Raw genomic sequence first — 13,196 nt, 5'->3', positions numbered from 1 at the left:
TATTTGTAGATATTAGCTGTTTCTCTTCTAAAGCATCTGTGTTAGTTCATTCTCACACTGCTACGAAGAAATACCCAAGACTGGGTAATTTTTAAAGAAAAGAGGTTTCATTGACTCACAGCTCTACATGGCTGGGGAGGCCTCAGGAAACTTGCGATCATGGCAGAAGGCACCTCTTCACAGGGCAGCAGAAGAGAGAATGAGTGCCAGCAGGGGAAATGCCAGATGCTTATAAAACCATCAGATCTTTTAGGAACTCACTCAATATTGTGAGAACAGCATGGGGAAACTGCCTCCATGATTCAATTTCCTCCCCCCAGGTCCCTCCCATGATACTTGGGGATTATGGGAACTACAATTCAAGAAGAGATTTGAGTGAAGACATAGCCAAACCACATTAATATTATTCTAGGAACGGCTTCTTCTTTATGTTCTTTGTCCTTATTATATTTTGTTTCTTTCTTTACCATCATCATAGTCATTTGGAGAGGAAGTGAAGACAAAGGTTTGGGGTCAGTCTGCCATGTTTCATCAGAGGCTCACATAGAATTTACTCTGCACAGTCCCATAGTCCCTTCCACCCACTAAAAAAATGGCCTCAGCTTACTGGTATCCAAGCCTATATAACAAATTCTAACAGAGGGGCTGAATTTCAGATTCTTTTGGTATCGGTTATTTCTGTTCATATTTCTTAGCATAAGGCAAATGTTTTTTGCCTTGAAGAATTTCATTATTTAATAATCAGCTTCCCTGAAAACCTGGAAAGAATTCAAGAACTTTAATTGTATACCACATTCTAAAAATCTTCCTTGCAAGCATAGGTGTTGTATGCCTTCTGCTCAGGACCACCCCTTTTTATTATTGTAATTTAAATAACTTTTTTTTTTTTTAGAATAGCATTAGGTTTACAGAAAAGTTCCAAAGATAGCACAGAAGGTTCCTGGATGTCCCTCTTCGGTTTCCTTGATTGTTAGCAGCTCCATTACCGGGTACATTGTTGTTACAACTAGCAACCAATATCAGCACTTTACTATTAACTAAATCCATATGTTATTCAGATTTCAACAGTTTTTCCTTCATGTCCTTTCTCTGTTCCAGGATCCTACCCATGATACGAGATTACATCTCGTCTTTGTGCCTCTTGTTTTGTTTGAGACAGAGTCTTGCTCTGTTGCCCAGGCTGGAGTGCAATGGTGCAATCATGGCTCACTGAAGTCTCAAATTCCTGGCCTCAAGCAATTCTCCCCCCCTGGCTTCCCAAGTGGCTGGGACTACAGGCATGCGCCACCACACCAGGCCCCTCCGGCTTCTTGAGGCTTTTTTGGTCTGTGACCATGTTTTAGACTTCCCTTGGTTTTGATGACCATCATAGTCTTGAGGAGTCCTGGTAAGGCATTGTGTGGAATGTCCGTCCTTCTGGGTTTGTCTGACATATTTCTGATGGTTGGACTGGGGGTTTGGGAGAAGACCACAGAAGTGAAGTATCACACCCTCACAGCGTATGGAAGGCACATAATCGGCATGACTTCTTGCCAGGGAGTGGTAAGTTTTATCAGCTTCAAAGCTACTTTCCCCCTTTCCACATTCTGCTCTGTGGAAGTGTGTAAGTGCTGCCCCCACTCAAGGGGTGGGGAGTTAAGGCTATGCCTCTTTGAATAGTTGCCCCCTTTTTGATTTTTACAAAATGACAAATGATTGCAATGGCCCGAGCCTATCCATAGATGCGTAGATACTCCACTGTATGTTTGTGCAAACACATCCTCAATTAAAGACAAAAGCCAACTTGTCCTCTGCTCCCCCTTACATCCTTCCTCCTCAGATAAAACAATTGTCTCCTCTTCTCAGAAACCACGTCTCTGACCTCATGACAATAGGCTTTCCTACAAGAAAGCAGGCCCATGTTAGGCAGTCTCTTGGGGGGTCGAAAGGGCCAAATATGTACTTAGATGTGGATTTCAGAGAGCGGTTAGGTATGTAGATGTGTTTGTTTGAACTAAGCCACATGCTCTGGCATGAAGACACGAAGATGTCACATTACAGACCTGGCACAGTGTGCAGAGGAGTGAAGGCACCCTGCCTCGGTCGCCTTTGTACCCTGGGCAGATCTGTTTTCAATTGTGCAGGACGTGGAGAGCATTTCTTGGCACTTCCCCCACCCCCAGGCTCTTCAGAGGACTAATGAAATAAGTGTGCAGAAAGTTCTACACGCTCCTTGGAAGAAAGAAAAAGCCTGATGCTGAATGATTGCTGCTTCTCATGATGCCAACCACCTCTCCCTGAGCCACATCCGCAGAGCCTCACTTTCTACGGATGGGAGGAAACCATGAGCTCTAAGTAAAGGAGTGGATTTTCCTTTAGCACTAGCCAATGTGAGTGTGAAAGGCTGCAGGAAAACCACAACACCGCCTTCACCGACTCAGCAGCCCCAGGAGCTCACTTCCCCTTCACTGCACACCCGGGAGTCACTGGTTCCCTAACCACCGCCAGCTTGCACAGGCTGTGGCTTTTTTTTTTTGTTGTTTTCATTTCCTTCATTTCACTGAAGGGAGTTGTGGCATATGAATATTTGGGGTGTCCTTTTGCTCTTTGGCCTGGTTTATTACTATTCCACACACCTGCAGTTTATACCAAGAGGAATAAGCACAATAGTTCTCAAGTTATTCTTGGAATTACACACAAAATTTAGATGGTTTTGAATGTCCTGGTCATGGTGGACCCACTTAGTTTGAATTAAATGATCACTGACTATAAGAGCATCGCTGGTTCGTGGTGAAAATTATAAACTACAAACAGATTAAAAGGAGCTGGAATCCAATCTCCAGTTCATTTACTCATTCATTCATTCACGTAAGATAAGCTGAGCTTGCCTACTTGTTCAGCAAACCTGAGGGCCCTGGGGACAAAGAAGAGAGGGGCAGGCAGCCCTGTAGAGCTTATTTTAAAGGAGACCGAGCAGAGGACTGTGCGTGGGGCACAATGCATGCAAATGGTTAACACTCAGGCTCCACACACTGCTTCCAGAAACACACCCAGGAAAAGGTGAGGCCCACTGCTGAGTTCACAGTTGGCCTACTTACAGAAAGACTCGGGGTTACTTTTATAAAGAAAGCAAAGAGGCTATATCCCTTCCAAACAAATCCCAGATGGACTGAGACCCTTTTCTGTTAAATAAACATGTCCAGAATTTAGGAAGTGCAAGGCGAAGCACTTACAGGGAGATCTGCAGCTGCGGAGAGTGAGGGGGAGCAGTGAGCTGAGGACCACATCACACTGAGCTATCTGACACTGGCCTGTGTGCTGGACCCTTTGGGGAAAATCGCTGTGCCACTAGAATTTGGAACTCACTTTGGACACTAGAATTGCAGACACAATAGAATCTGTTTTAGCGCTCTAAGATGGTCACCTGTAAGACATGAGATTTGCTTTTAATTTTATTAAAAGTATATATCAAGCTACTGCCATGACATTTGCTTCTTATTTCAGTGGTTGGGGTACCCATTTATATTATAATAAGCAAATAAACACTATACAGTGCAAAGAAAAGTGTGTATACGTGCGAGTCGTGTGATCATGTTTGGGTGTATGTATGATTGTGGGAATAGTAGAGTTTCCAGGTTTAGCAAATAAAAGGATGTTCAGTTAAATTTGAATTTCCAATAAACAACAAATAGTTTTTTAGTATAAGTAATGTCCCAAATTTTGCATGGGACATATCCACACTCAAAAAGTATTCATCGTTTAACTGAAATTCAATTTAACTGAGCATCTCATACCTGGATTTTACCTGGCAATCCTCACCAGTGTAAGTGTGTGGAGTTGTGTCAGCATTGTATGAGTGTGTGAGTGTGTGCATGCACATGGCAGAGCCGGGGGAGGGCAGGGGGGCATATGTGAGGACTGTGGGTGAAGGTGCCACCACCAACCTGAAGGATGTCGCCTGACCTCATTCTTCATCCTATCCTCCAGAAAGAAACAAGACCAATCACAAATCATACATTGTAAGTTGTGATAATTTCCAAAGGTTTTACACATATTAAATGCATAAGCTTCAAAAACTTTTATGACTTTGTTAAAAAGCATTAGCATCAGGAAACATCTGGTCTAGTGAATTTTCAACTCAGGGATTGATTGACTCTGAAAGACTTTTCTCCTAGGCTCAGAGTCCCTGAAACATCACTTCCTCTCTTACTACATATATGAATAACTATTTTTAAATAATAATTTCCACTTCATCAATTTAACACCTGGGGCTGGGCACAGTGGCTCATGCCTATAATTCCGGCATTTTGGGAGGTTGAGGTAGGAGGATTGCTTACGGCTAGGAGATCAACCTGGACAACACAGTGTGGCATAGTCTCTACAAAAAAATAGGCTGTGGTGGAAGGATCACTTAAGCTCAAGAGACCAAGCCTACAGTGAACCATGATCACACCAGTGTACTCCAGCCTGGGACATAGAGAAAGACCCTGTCTCAAATAATAATAATAATAATAATTCAATACCCGAGAAAATTATTTTTAAAAAATCTGAAATGCAGTGACCGCATTATGTAAGGAAAAATATTTATGAAATAGAAAACAATTGCAAATACCTAAGTGTCCTAAGAAAGGATGCCGAATTCATTATGGTCCATTCACACAGTGAAATAGTATGCTGCCAGTAAAGCAATGTTCATGAGAGTTCTGTTCTGTGCAGACTAAACGCAAACTGAAAAACAACAGGCAAAAATGCACTCACAAAATGATATGTCTGTGCATATGAAGTGTATGAAAATGGAGGTAGAGAAAGAAAAAAACATGTATTGTTACTAAGGTAGAAAAAAAAATCACATGGAGTAAAATTTTGGTAGAAACTTTTTGTGAGTTTAAAAGAGTTTTTTGGTTTTTTTATGCTTTTTATAACAAATATGTATTACTTTCAAAATTGGAGATAAAATTTTGGAAGCAAAATAAGCCTACAGAAAAATGTGCTTTCCATGGTTGTGATATGTGTAGCAGGCCGCTGAGACCCAGATCCCCGAGACCACGTTCAGCTGTGGCTTCATGGGAAGCCTTGGGAGCTCTTATAGAGAGAGAAGCCAAGACTAGCTGTCACAGCTCTGACCCTGAGAAAAATGTTTCATGGACTTCTATGTAGGCAAGTCAGATGCCCTGGGGTCTACCTGCCAGCACCGAGACAGTGCCTAGCGGCAAAGGGCATAGTCACTGTTTAGGCCACGGACTTGAGAGACAAATGTCTTGCTTTTGGCCAGTAATGGCTAAGTGGTGGCTGTCACCCTTGCATGTGGGATAGCATTGGCTTATGGAACTTCAGTCAAACATACAAGTCCACATGCCCTGGGAGAAGGACCTAGAAATCAGACCAGCCCCTCAAAACTATTGAAGTGAAGGATTTATTTCCACTGGCTCTCTCACCCATTGCCTTCATGCTCTTGTGTACAGGACTCTAGCTTGTTGGCTTCTGTGTCTCCCATTTCTTTGTTTTCCTCCTGCCTTAATGCAGAAGTGCACTTGAAGATGGGTGTGTTTGCTCCGAGACAGTCCATGAGATCTCCAAGCCAGGGGATAGTCAACGGAAGAGCAGAGGCCTGGGGCTGTGTGGGTGTCTGGGCGCAAGTGAGGGTTTATGCAGAGCAGTAAAAACCACTGACCCTTCAGAATCGGTGAGCTCAAAAGTGACTATCTTAAAAACCAAAAGGAGAATATTGTATTAAACTCTGCCACAGGGCATGGCTCCATGTACACAGATCTGGGTACACTCCTTGCGGAAGTCACTTTCTGTCTCGTCAACATTCATTCTTCCCTCCCCTGTTTGAGAAGGCTTTGGGGGTGGGGCCTGACTGGTCTCAGTCCTTGAGGACACCCATCCCATCCCACTCTGCCTCTCCCATGGTGGTTCCCTCTATAAGTCCTGGTTCAAGAATGGACACATAACCCAGTTTGGTCAAAGAGACGTGAGATCACGGCCCCTGGAAAAGAGACTCTCCTCTTTGGACAGTGAGGTATGTGAGTGTGAAGGTTATAACTGCTGCAACCTTGCAGGGAAGGAAGCCAGCGGGCCCTGGGATGAAGCTGGCAGGACAGATGATGTCTTAGATCCAGTTGTTAAACCAACGTGGAAGGGCCTTCTGATCTCTGGGCTTTCTAGGTGTTTCTTATTGTTTCTAAAAACAATGTCTCTTTTATTGTTCAAACTGGTTTGCATGTGGTTTTCAGTCATTTACACAGAAAACCTCTTAATTGGTTTCCACGGGGTTATATTTTCCACAAGCATCAGTGAGAGTAATGGAGAATAATGAAAGTGTTGGATAAATAATAAGAATTGGGAAATTGCTGGAAAATCCAGGGTCTCTAGATATCGGAGAAACATCAAGAAAATACTGACAAATAGAGCTCGGGAAGGCCATAGAGGGAAGGTTCTCATACTCACACGCCTGATTAACGAAAGTATCACAAAAGACTCAAAAAAACACAACCTTCCCCAAAGGCCATTACAGTCTTACCCCAAAAATACTTCAGCACAGACATCTGACCAGCAACTGCCTGTCCATCCTCGGACTGGTGTCACCCTTGTTAGTGATCTTTGTAGCCAAGGATGATTATTTCAAAACAATCATGTAATCTTCATTGTTTTTTCCCCTTAAAAAGTCTTTGTCTTCCTTTACCTTCCTGATTAGGCAAACGGTTTACTATGCACACATATCCCCATTGCAATGCTTTATTCTCAAATAACCTTTTTTTTAGTGAGCCTCTCTCTGCTTATTATTTAGGTCAACACCACAAATAAATCATTTTCCCCAAATGACGTAGCTCAGTGGCTAAGTTCAAATCACAACTTGCAAAAAGGTGTGGTATGAGGTGACTGAGTTTGGAAGCTGAAGACAGCCCTAGAAGAAACTATGTATTTGGTTGCTCCACCAAATGAAGCCAGCTCACACTCTTCCTCCCTGTCTTCCCCCTTCATTTATCTCCATCTCGGAAGCCAAAAATGTAGCTTCCAGAGTCAGACTGTCCTGGACAGATCTTGGCTTCTCCACTTACCAGCCAAAGACTTGGGAGAATTCCAGAGAAGGTCCCTTTCTGTCCTGCTGACTCCACGTGGGACTCATGCCCATCCTTCAGCCATCCTTATGGGAGGGAGTGGCACAGACCCATTGATAAGGACAAACTGACTCAATCACTGTGGCAAATGAAGTGGATCTGTTACTCCAACTGGCTGAGACCAACCTTTTAAAAACAGAGGGTCTGGCAAGCACCACGCTTTTGAGGGTTGGCCATTGTCATTTCTGCTTCTTACCCACCTAGGCAGGCTGTTTTATTCATGTCCTGTCTCATATTGAATTATTGTTATTTCACATCACGATGAATATTCAAATGAATATTGATAATGAGGATGTGGCCTCCCCATTTGACAATTTCTTTGGTAGTAGGAGCTGGAACCTTGGTCTGAGGAGTGGAGAGGGTCTCATTTTATTCTTTGGAAGGAGAAAAAAGAAAATGGAGACCAAGTGATCAGAACCTGCCCTCCCAAATATTTTCTCCCGTTCTGTGGATTGTCTCCTCACTTTGTTGATTATTTCCTTTGCTGTGCAGAAGCTTTTTAACTTGATGTGATCCTATTCAATCATGTTTTTGCTTTGGTTGCCTGTGCTTGTGGGGTATTAAGAAATTTTTGCCCTGACCAACATTCTGGAAACTTTCTCCAATGTTTTTTGTAGTAGTTTCATAGTTTGAGGTCTTAGATTTAAGTCTTTAATTCACTTTGATTAGATTTTTGTATATGGCAAGAGGTACGCATCTAGTTTCATTCTTTTGCATATGTATATCCAGTTTTCCCAGCACCATTTATTGAAGAGGCTGTCCTTTCCCCAGTGTATACTCTTGGCATCTTTGTCAAAAATTAGTTCACTCATTTTTGTAGGTGTGTAGGTTTGCTTCCGCGTTCTTTATTTTGTTCCATTGGTCTACATGTCTGTTTTTATGCCAGTATGTTTGGGCTACTATAGTTATGTAGTATAATTTTAAGTCAGGAAATGTGATTCCCCCAGTTTTGTTCTTTTTGCTCAGCACAGCTTTGGCTATTCTGGATCTTGTGTGATTCCATAAAAATTCTAGGATTTTTTTTCTATTTCTGTAAAGAATATCACTGGTATTTTCATAGAAATTGCACTGAATCTATAGATTGCTTTGGTTAATATAGACATTGATTCTTCCAATTCATGAACATGGAATATCTTTCCATTTTTGGTGTCCTCTTCCATTTCTTCCATCAGTATCTTATAGTTTTCATTGTAGAAATCTTTCACTTTTTTGGTTAACTCTTAGGTGTTTAATTTTATTTGTGTCTGTTGTAAATGGATTACTTTTTTAAAATTTCTTTTTCAGATTTTTCATTGCTGGCATATAGAAATGCTATTGATTTTTGTGTGTTGATTTTGTTTCCTGCAACTGTACTGAATTTGTTCATCAGTTCTAATAGTTTTTTGGTGGCATCTTAGTTTTTCCAAATAGAAGTTTGGAATATGTTTCATATTCAAACAAGGGTAATTTGACTTCTTCCTTTCCAATTGGCATGCCCTTTATTTCTTTCTCTTGTCTGATTACTCTGGCTAGGACTTCCAGTACTATGTTGAATAACAGTGGTAAAAGTGGGTGTCCTGGTCATGTTCTACATTGAAGAGGAAAAGCTTTCAGTTTTTCCCTATTCAGTATAATACTGGCTGTGGGTCTGTCATACATGGCCTTTATTATGTTAAGGTATTTTCCTTCTATACCCAGGTTTTTTGATGGTTTTTATCATGAAGAGATGTTGAAATGCTTTTTTAACATCAGTTGAAATGGTCGTATGGATTTTGTCCTTCATTCTATCTACATGATGTATCACATTGATTGACTTTCACTGAACCATCCTTGCATCCCTGGGATAAATCATTTGGTCATTATAAATGATCTTTTTAATGTATGGTTGGATTTATTATGCTAGTGTTTTGTTGAGAATTTTTGCATCAATATTTGTCAGAAATATTGACTTGCAGTTTTCTTTTACTTTTTTTCTGTGTGTGTGTGTGTGTGTGTGTGTGTGTGTGTGTTTTAATGTGTTTTTGTCTGGTTTTGGTATTAGGGTAATACTGGCCTTGTAGAATGCATTTAGAAGTATTCCCTCCTCCTCTATTTTATGGAACAGCTTGCGTAGGATTGGTATTAGGTTTTTGCTTTTTTTTTTTTTTTTAATATTTGAAAGAATTTAGCAGTGAAGCAGTGAAGCATCAGTTCCCAAGCTTTTCTTTACTGGATGACTTAATTATAGCACTGATCTCACTACTTGCTGTTAGCCTTTTCAGGTTTTGGATTTGTTCATGGTTTGACCTTGGTAGGTTGTATGTGTCTAGAAATTTATAGTTTTCTTCTAGATTTTCCAATTTATTGACAAATAGTTGTTCATAGTAGCCACCAATGATACTTTAAAGTTTTGCAATATCAGTTGTAATGTCTCCTTTTTCATCTCTAATTATATTTATTTGCATCTTCTCTCTTTTTTTTCTTAGTCTGGTTAAAATTTGTCAATTTTGTTTATCTTTATAAAACTAACTTTTTGTTTCATTGGTCTTTTGTATTGTTCTCTTCATTTCAAATTCGTTTATTTCTGTTCTGATCCTTATTATTTCTTTTCTTCTCTTAATTTTGGATTTGGTTTGCTTTTCTAGTTCATTAAAATGCATCATCAGGTTATTTATTTGAAGTTATTCTTCTTTTTAGATGTAGGCACTTATAGCTATAAATTTCCCTCTTAGTAATGCTTTCACTATATACCATAGGTTTTGGTATGTTGTGTTTCTGTTATCATTTGTGTCAAGAAATTTTTAAATTTCTGTAACTTCTTCGTTAACATATTGATCATTCAGAAGCACATTATTTAATTTCCATGTGTTTATATAGGGTCCCAAATTCCTCTTGTTATTGATTTGTACTTTTATTCCATTGTGATCAGAGAAGATGCTCAACATTATTTCAATTTTTTTGAATGTTTTAAGGTTTGTTTTGTGACCTACTGTATGGTATCCTTGACAATGATCCATGTGCTGAGGAGAAGAATGTGTATTCTGTAGCTGTTAAGTAAAATGTTCTGTAAATACCTATTAAGTTCATTTATGCTATAGTGCAGATTAAGTCCAATGTTTCCATATTGATTTCTGTCTGGGAGATCTGTCAAATGCTGGAAGTGGGGTGTTGAAGTCTCCAGCTATTATTGTACTGGAGTCTATCTCTCTCTTTAGCTCTAACAATAATATTATCTGGGTGCTCTGGTATTGGGTGCACATGTAGTTACAATTGTTACATACTCTTGCTGAATCGACCCCTTTATTATTACATAATAACCTTCTTTGTATCTCCTTACAGTTTTTGTCTTCAAACCTATGTTTTCTGATGTAAGTATAGTGATTCCTGCTCTTTTTTGGTTTCCATTGGTATGATAAATAGTTTTCCGTCCCTTTATTTTCAGTCTATGTATATCTTTATAAGTGAAGTGTATTTTTTGCTGGAAATGGAACATTAGATCTTGTTTTTTCATCTATTCAGCCATTCTATGTCTTTTGATTGGAGCGCTTAGTCCATTTATATTCAACGTTATTATTGATAAGTAGAGACTTATTCCTCCCATTTCGTTATTTATTTTCTGGTTGTTTTGTGGTCTTCTCTTCCTTCTTTCTTTCCTTCCTGTCTTCCTTTTAGTGAAGGTAATTTTCTCTGGAGATATACTTTAATTTCTTGCTTTTTATTTTTTGTTTTTCCTTTGTATGTTTTTTGATTTAAGACTACCATGATGTTGGCAAATACTATCATATGACCCATTATGTTAAACTGATGATCATTTAACACTGATTGCATGTGCAAACAAACACATCCACAAAAAGAAAACTCATAAAATCCTTACACTTTAATTTTACATCTCTACTTTTTAACATTTTGTTTCTCTTTATGTTTTGTTGCATTATCTATATCTTGAAAAGTTGTAGTTATTATTTTTGATTGGTTCATTTAACCTTTCTACTTGAGTAGTTTATACATCACAATTAAAGTGTTGTATTATTATGTGCTTTTCTGTGTGCTTAATATTACCAATGAGTTTTGTGCCTTTAGATTATTTCTTCTTGTTCATTAACATCCTTCTCTTTCAGATTGAAGAACTCCCTTTGGCACTTCTTGTAGAATAGGTCTGGTGTTGATGAAATCCCTCAGTTTTTGTTTGTCTGGGAAGGTTTTTGTTTTTCCTTCACTCTTGAAGAACATTTTTGGTAGATATTTTTTTCTAGGGTAAAAGTTTTGTGTGTTTTTTTTCCCTCAGCACTTTAAACATGTCCTGCCACTCTCTCCATGTCCGTACAGTTTCCACAATAAAGTCTGCTGCCAGATGTATTGGCACTCCATTGTATGTTGTTTCTTTTATCTTACTGCTTTCAGAATCCTTTCTTTCTCCTTGACCTTTGGGAGTTTGATTATTAAATGCCTTGAGATAGTCTTTCTTGGCTTAAATCTGTTTGGTGTTCTATAGCCTTCTTGTACCTGAAGGTTGATAACTTTCTCTAGGTTTGGGAAGTTCTCTGATAATATCCCTTAGAATAAACTTTTTGCACCTATCTCTTTCTTTACCTCCTCTAGGCCAATAACTCTTAGGTTTGTCCCATTCAGGTTGTTTTCTAGATCTTGAAGGCATGTTTCTTCATTTTTATTCTTTTTTCTTTTGTCTCCTCTGACTGTGTATTTTCAAATAGCCTGTCTTCAAGTTCTCTAATTCTTTCTTCTGCTTGATCAATTCTGCTACTAAAAGACTCTGATGTATTCTTCAGCATGCCAATTGTATTCTTCAGCATGTCAACTGCATTCTTCAACTCTAGAATTTCTGCTTAATTCTTTTAAACTATTTCAATCTCTTTGTTAAATATATCTGATAAAATTCTGAATTCCTTCTCTGTGTTATCTTGAATTTCTTTGAGTTTCCTCAAAACCGCTATTTTAAATTCTCTGTCTGAAAGGGTTTCTCTAGAATGGGTCTCTAGTACCTTATTTAGTTCATTTGGCGAGATCATATTTTTTTTGGATGGTGTTGATGCCTTGTAGATGTTCACTGGTGTCTGGGCATTGAAGAATTAGGTATTTATCGTCGGTTTCACAGTCTGGGCTTATTTGTGTCTGTCCTTCTTGGGAAGGCTTTCCAGGTATTTGAAAGGACTTGAGCCCCAAACCCAATAACACTGCCATTTTTTTTTGCAGAGTAGGAGAAGTATAGCCTTGTTGGTTTTGGATAAGATCTGAAGGAATTCTCTGCATTACCAGGCAGAGACTCTTGTTCTTTTCCCTTACTTTCTCCCAAACCAATCTCTATCTCTGTGCTGAGTCACCTGAAACTAGGCGTGTGGTAATGCAAGAATCCCTAGTTAACTGGCTCACTGAGACTGCTCTGGGTCAGACCTGAAGCCAGTGCAGCACTGGGTCTTGTCCAAGGCTCCTCCCTTCAGGACAGCAAGTTCCTCCAGGCTCCAGGCATGTTCAGCGATGATGTTTGGGAGCCAGAGATTAGAGTCAAAAACCTCAGCAGTAACCTGACATTCTATTATATTGCAGCTAAACTGGCACTCATACCACAGTACAAAGTCCCTCCTGCTATTCCCTCCTCTTTCCACAGGCAGAGGAACCTCTCCCTGTGACCACCAGCACCTCTGGTCCTTGGGGGTTCTTCTAGGCCACCACTTATATTCATTTAAAGCCCAAGGGCTCTTCTGTCAGCTTGTGGTGAATGCTTCCAGGCCTGGGACTCAAACTTCAGGGCAGTGGGCTCCTCTTTGGCCCAGGGCAGGTCCAGAAATGCTGTCCAAGAACCTAGGCCTGGACTTGGGGGCCCCAAGTGCTTGCTTGTTGCTCTACCCTACCATGGCCAAGCTGGTATCTAAGGTGCAAGACAAAATCCCCTTTACTTTTTTCTCTGCTTTTCTCAAACAAAAGCAGTCTTTCACCATAGCCACCATGACTGGGAATGTGCTGGGTCTCACCTGAAGCCAGCATATATCAGAGTTCAAGGCCCATGGCATAATCCCTGGATATCACTGGTGGTTATTCAGGGCCCCAGGCTCTCTTTAGTCAGCAGATGACGAATCCTGCAGGGGCTGGGTTCTTCCCTTCAAGGCAGTGGATTCCCTTTTG

Source organism: Macaca mulatta, chromosome 10 (genome assembly GCF_049350105.2).
Source record: "Macaca mulatta isolate MMU2019108-1 chromosome 10, T2T-MMU8v2.0, whole genome shotgun sequence".
NCBI lineage: Eukaryota > Metazoa > Chordata > Mammalia > Primates > Cercopithecidae > Macaca > Macaca mulatta.
This window is presented reverse-complemented; position numbering follows the sequence as displayed.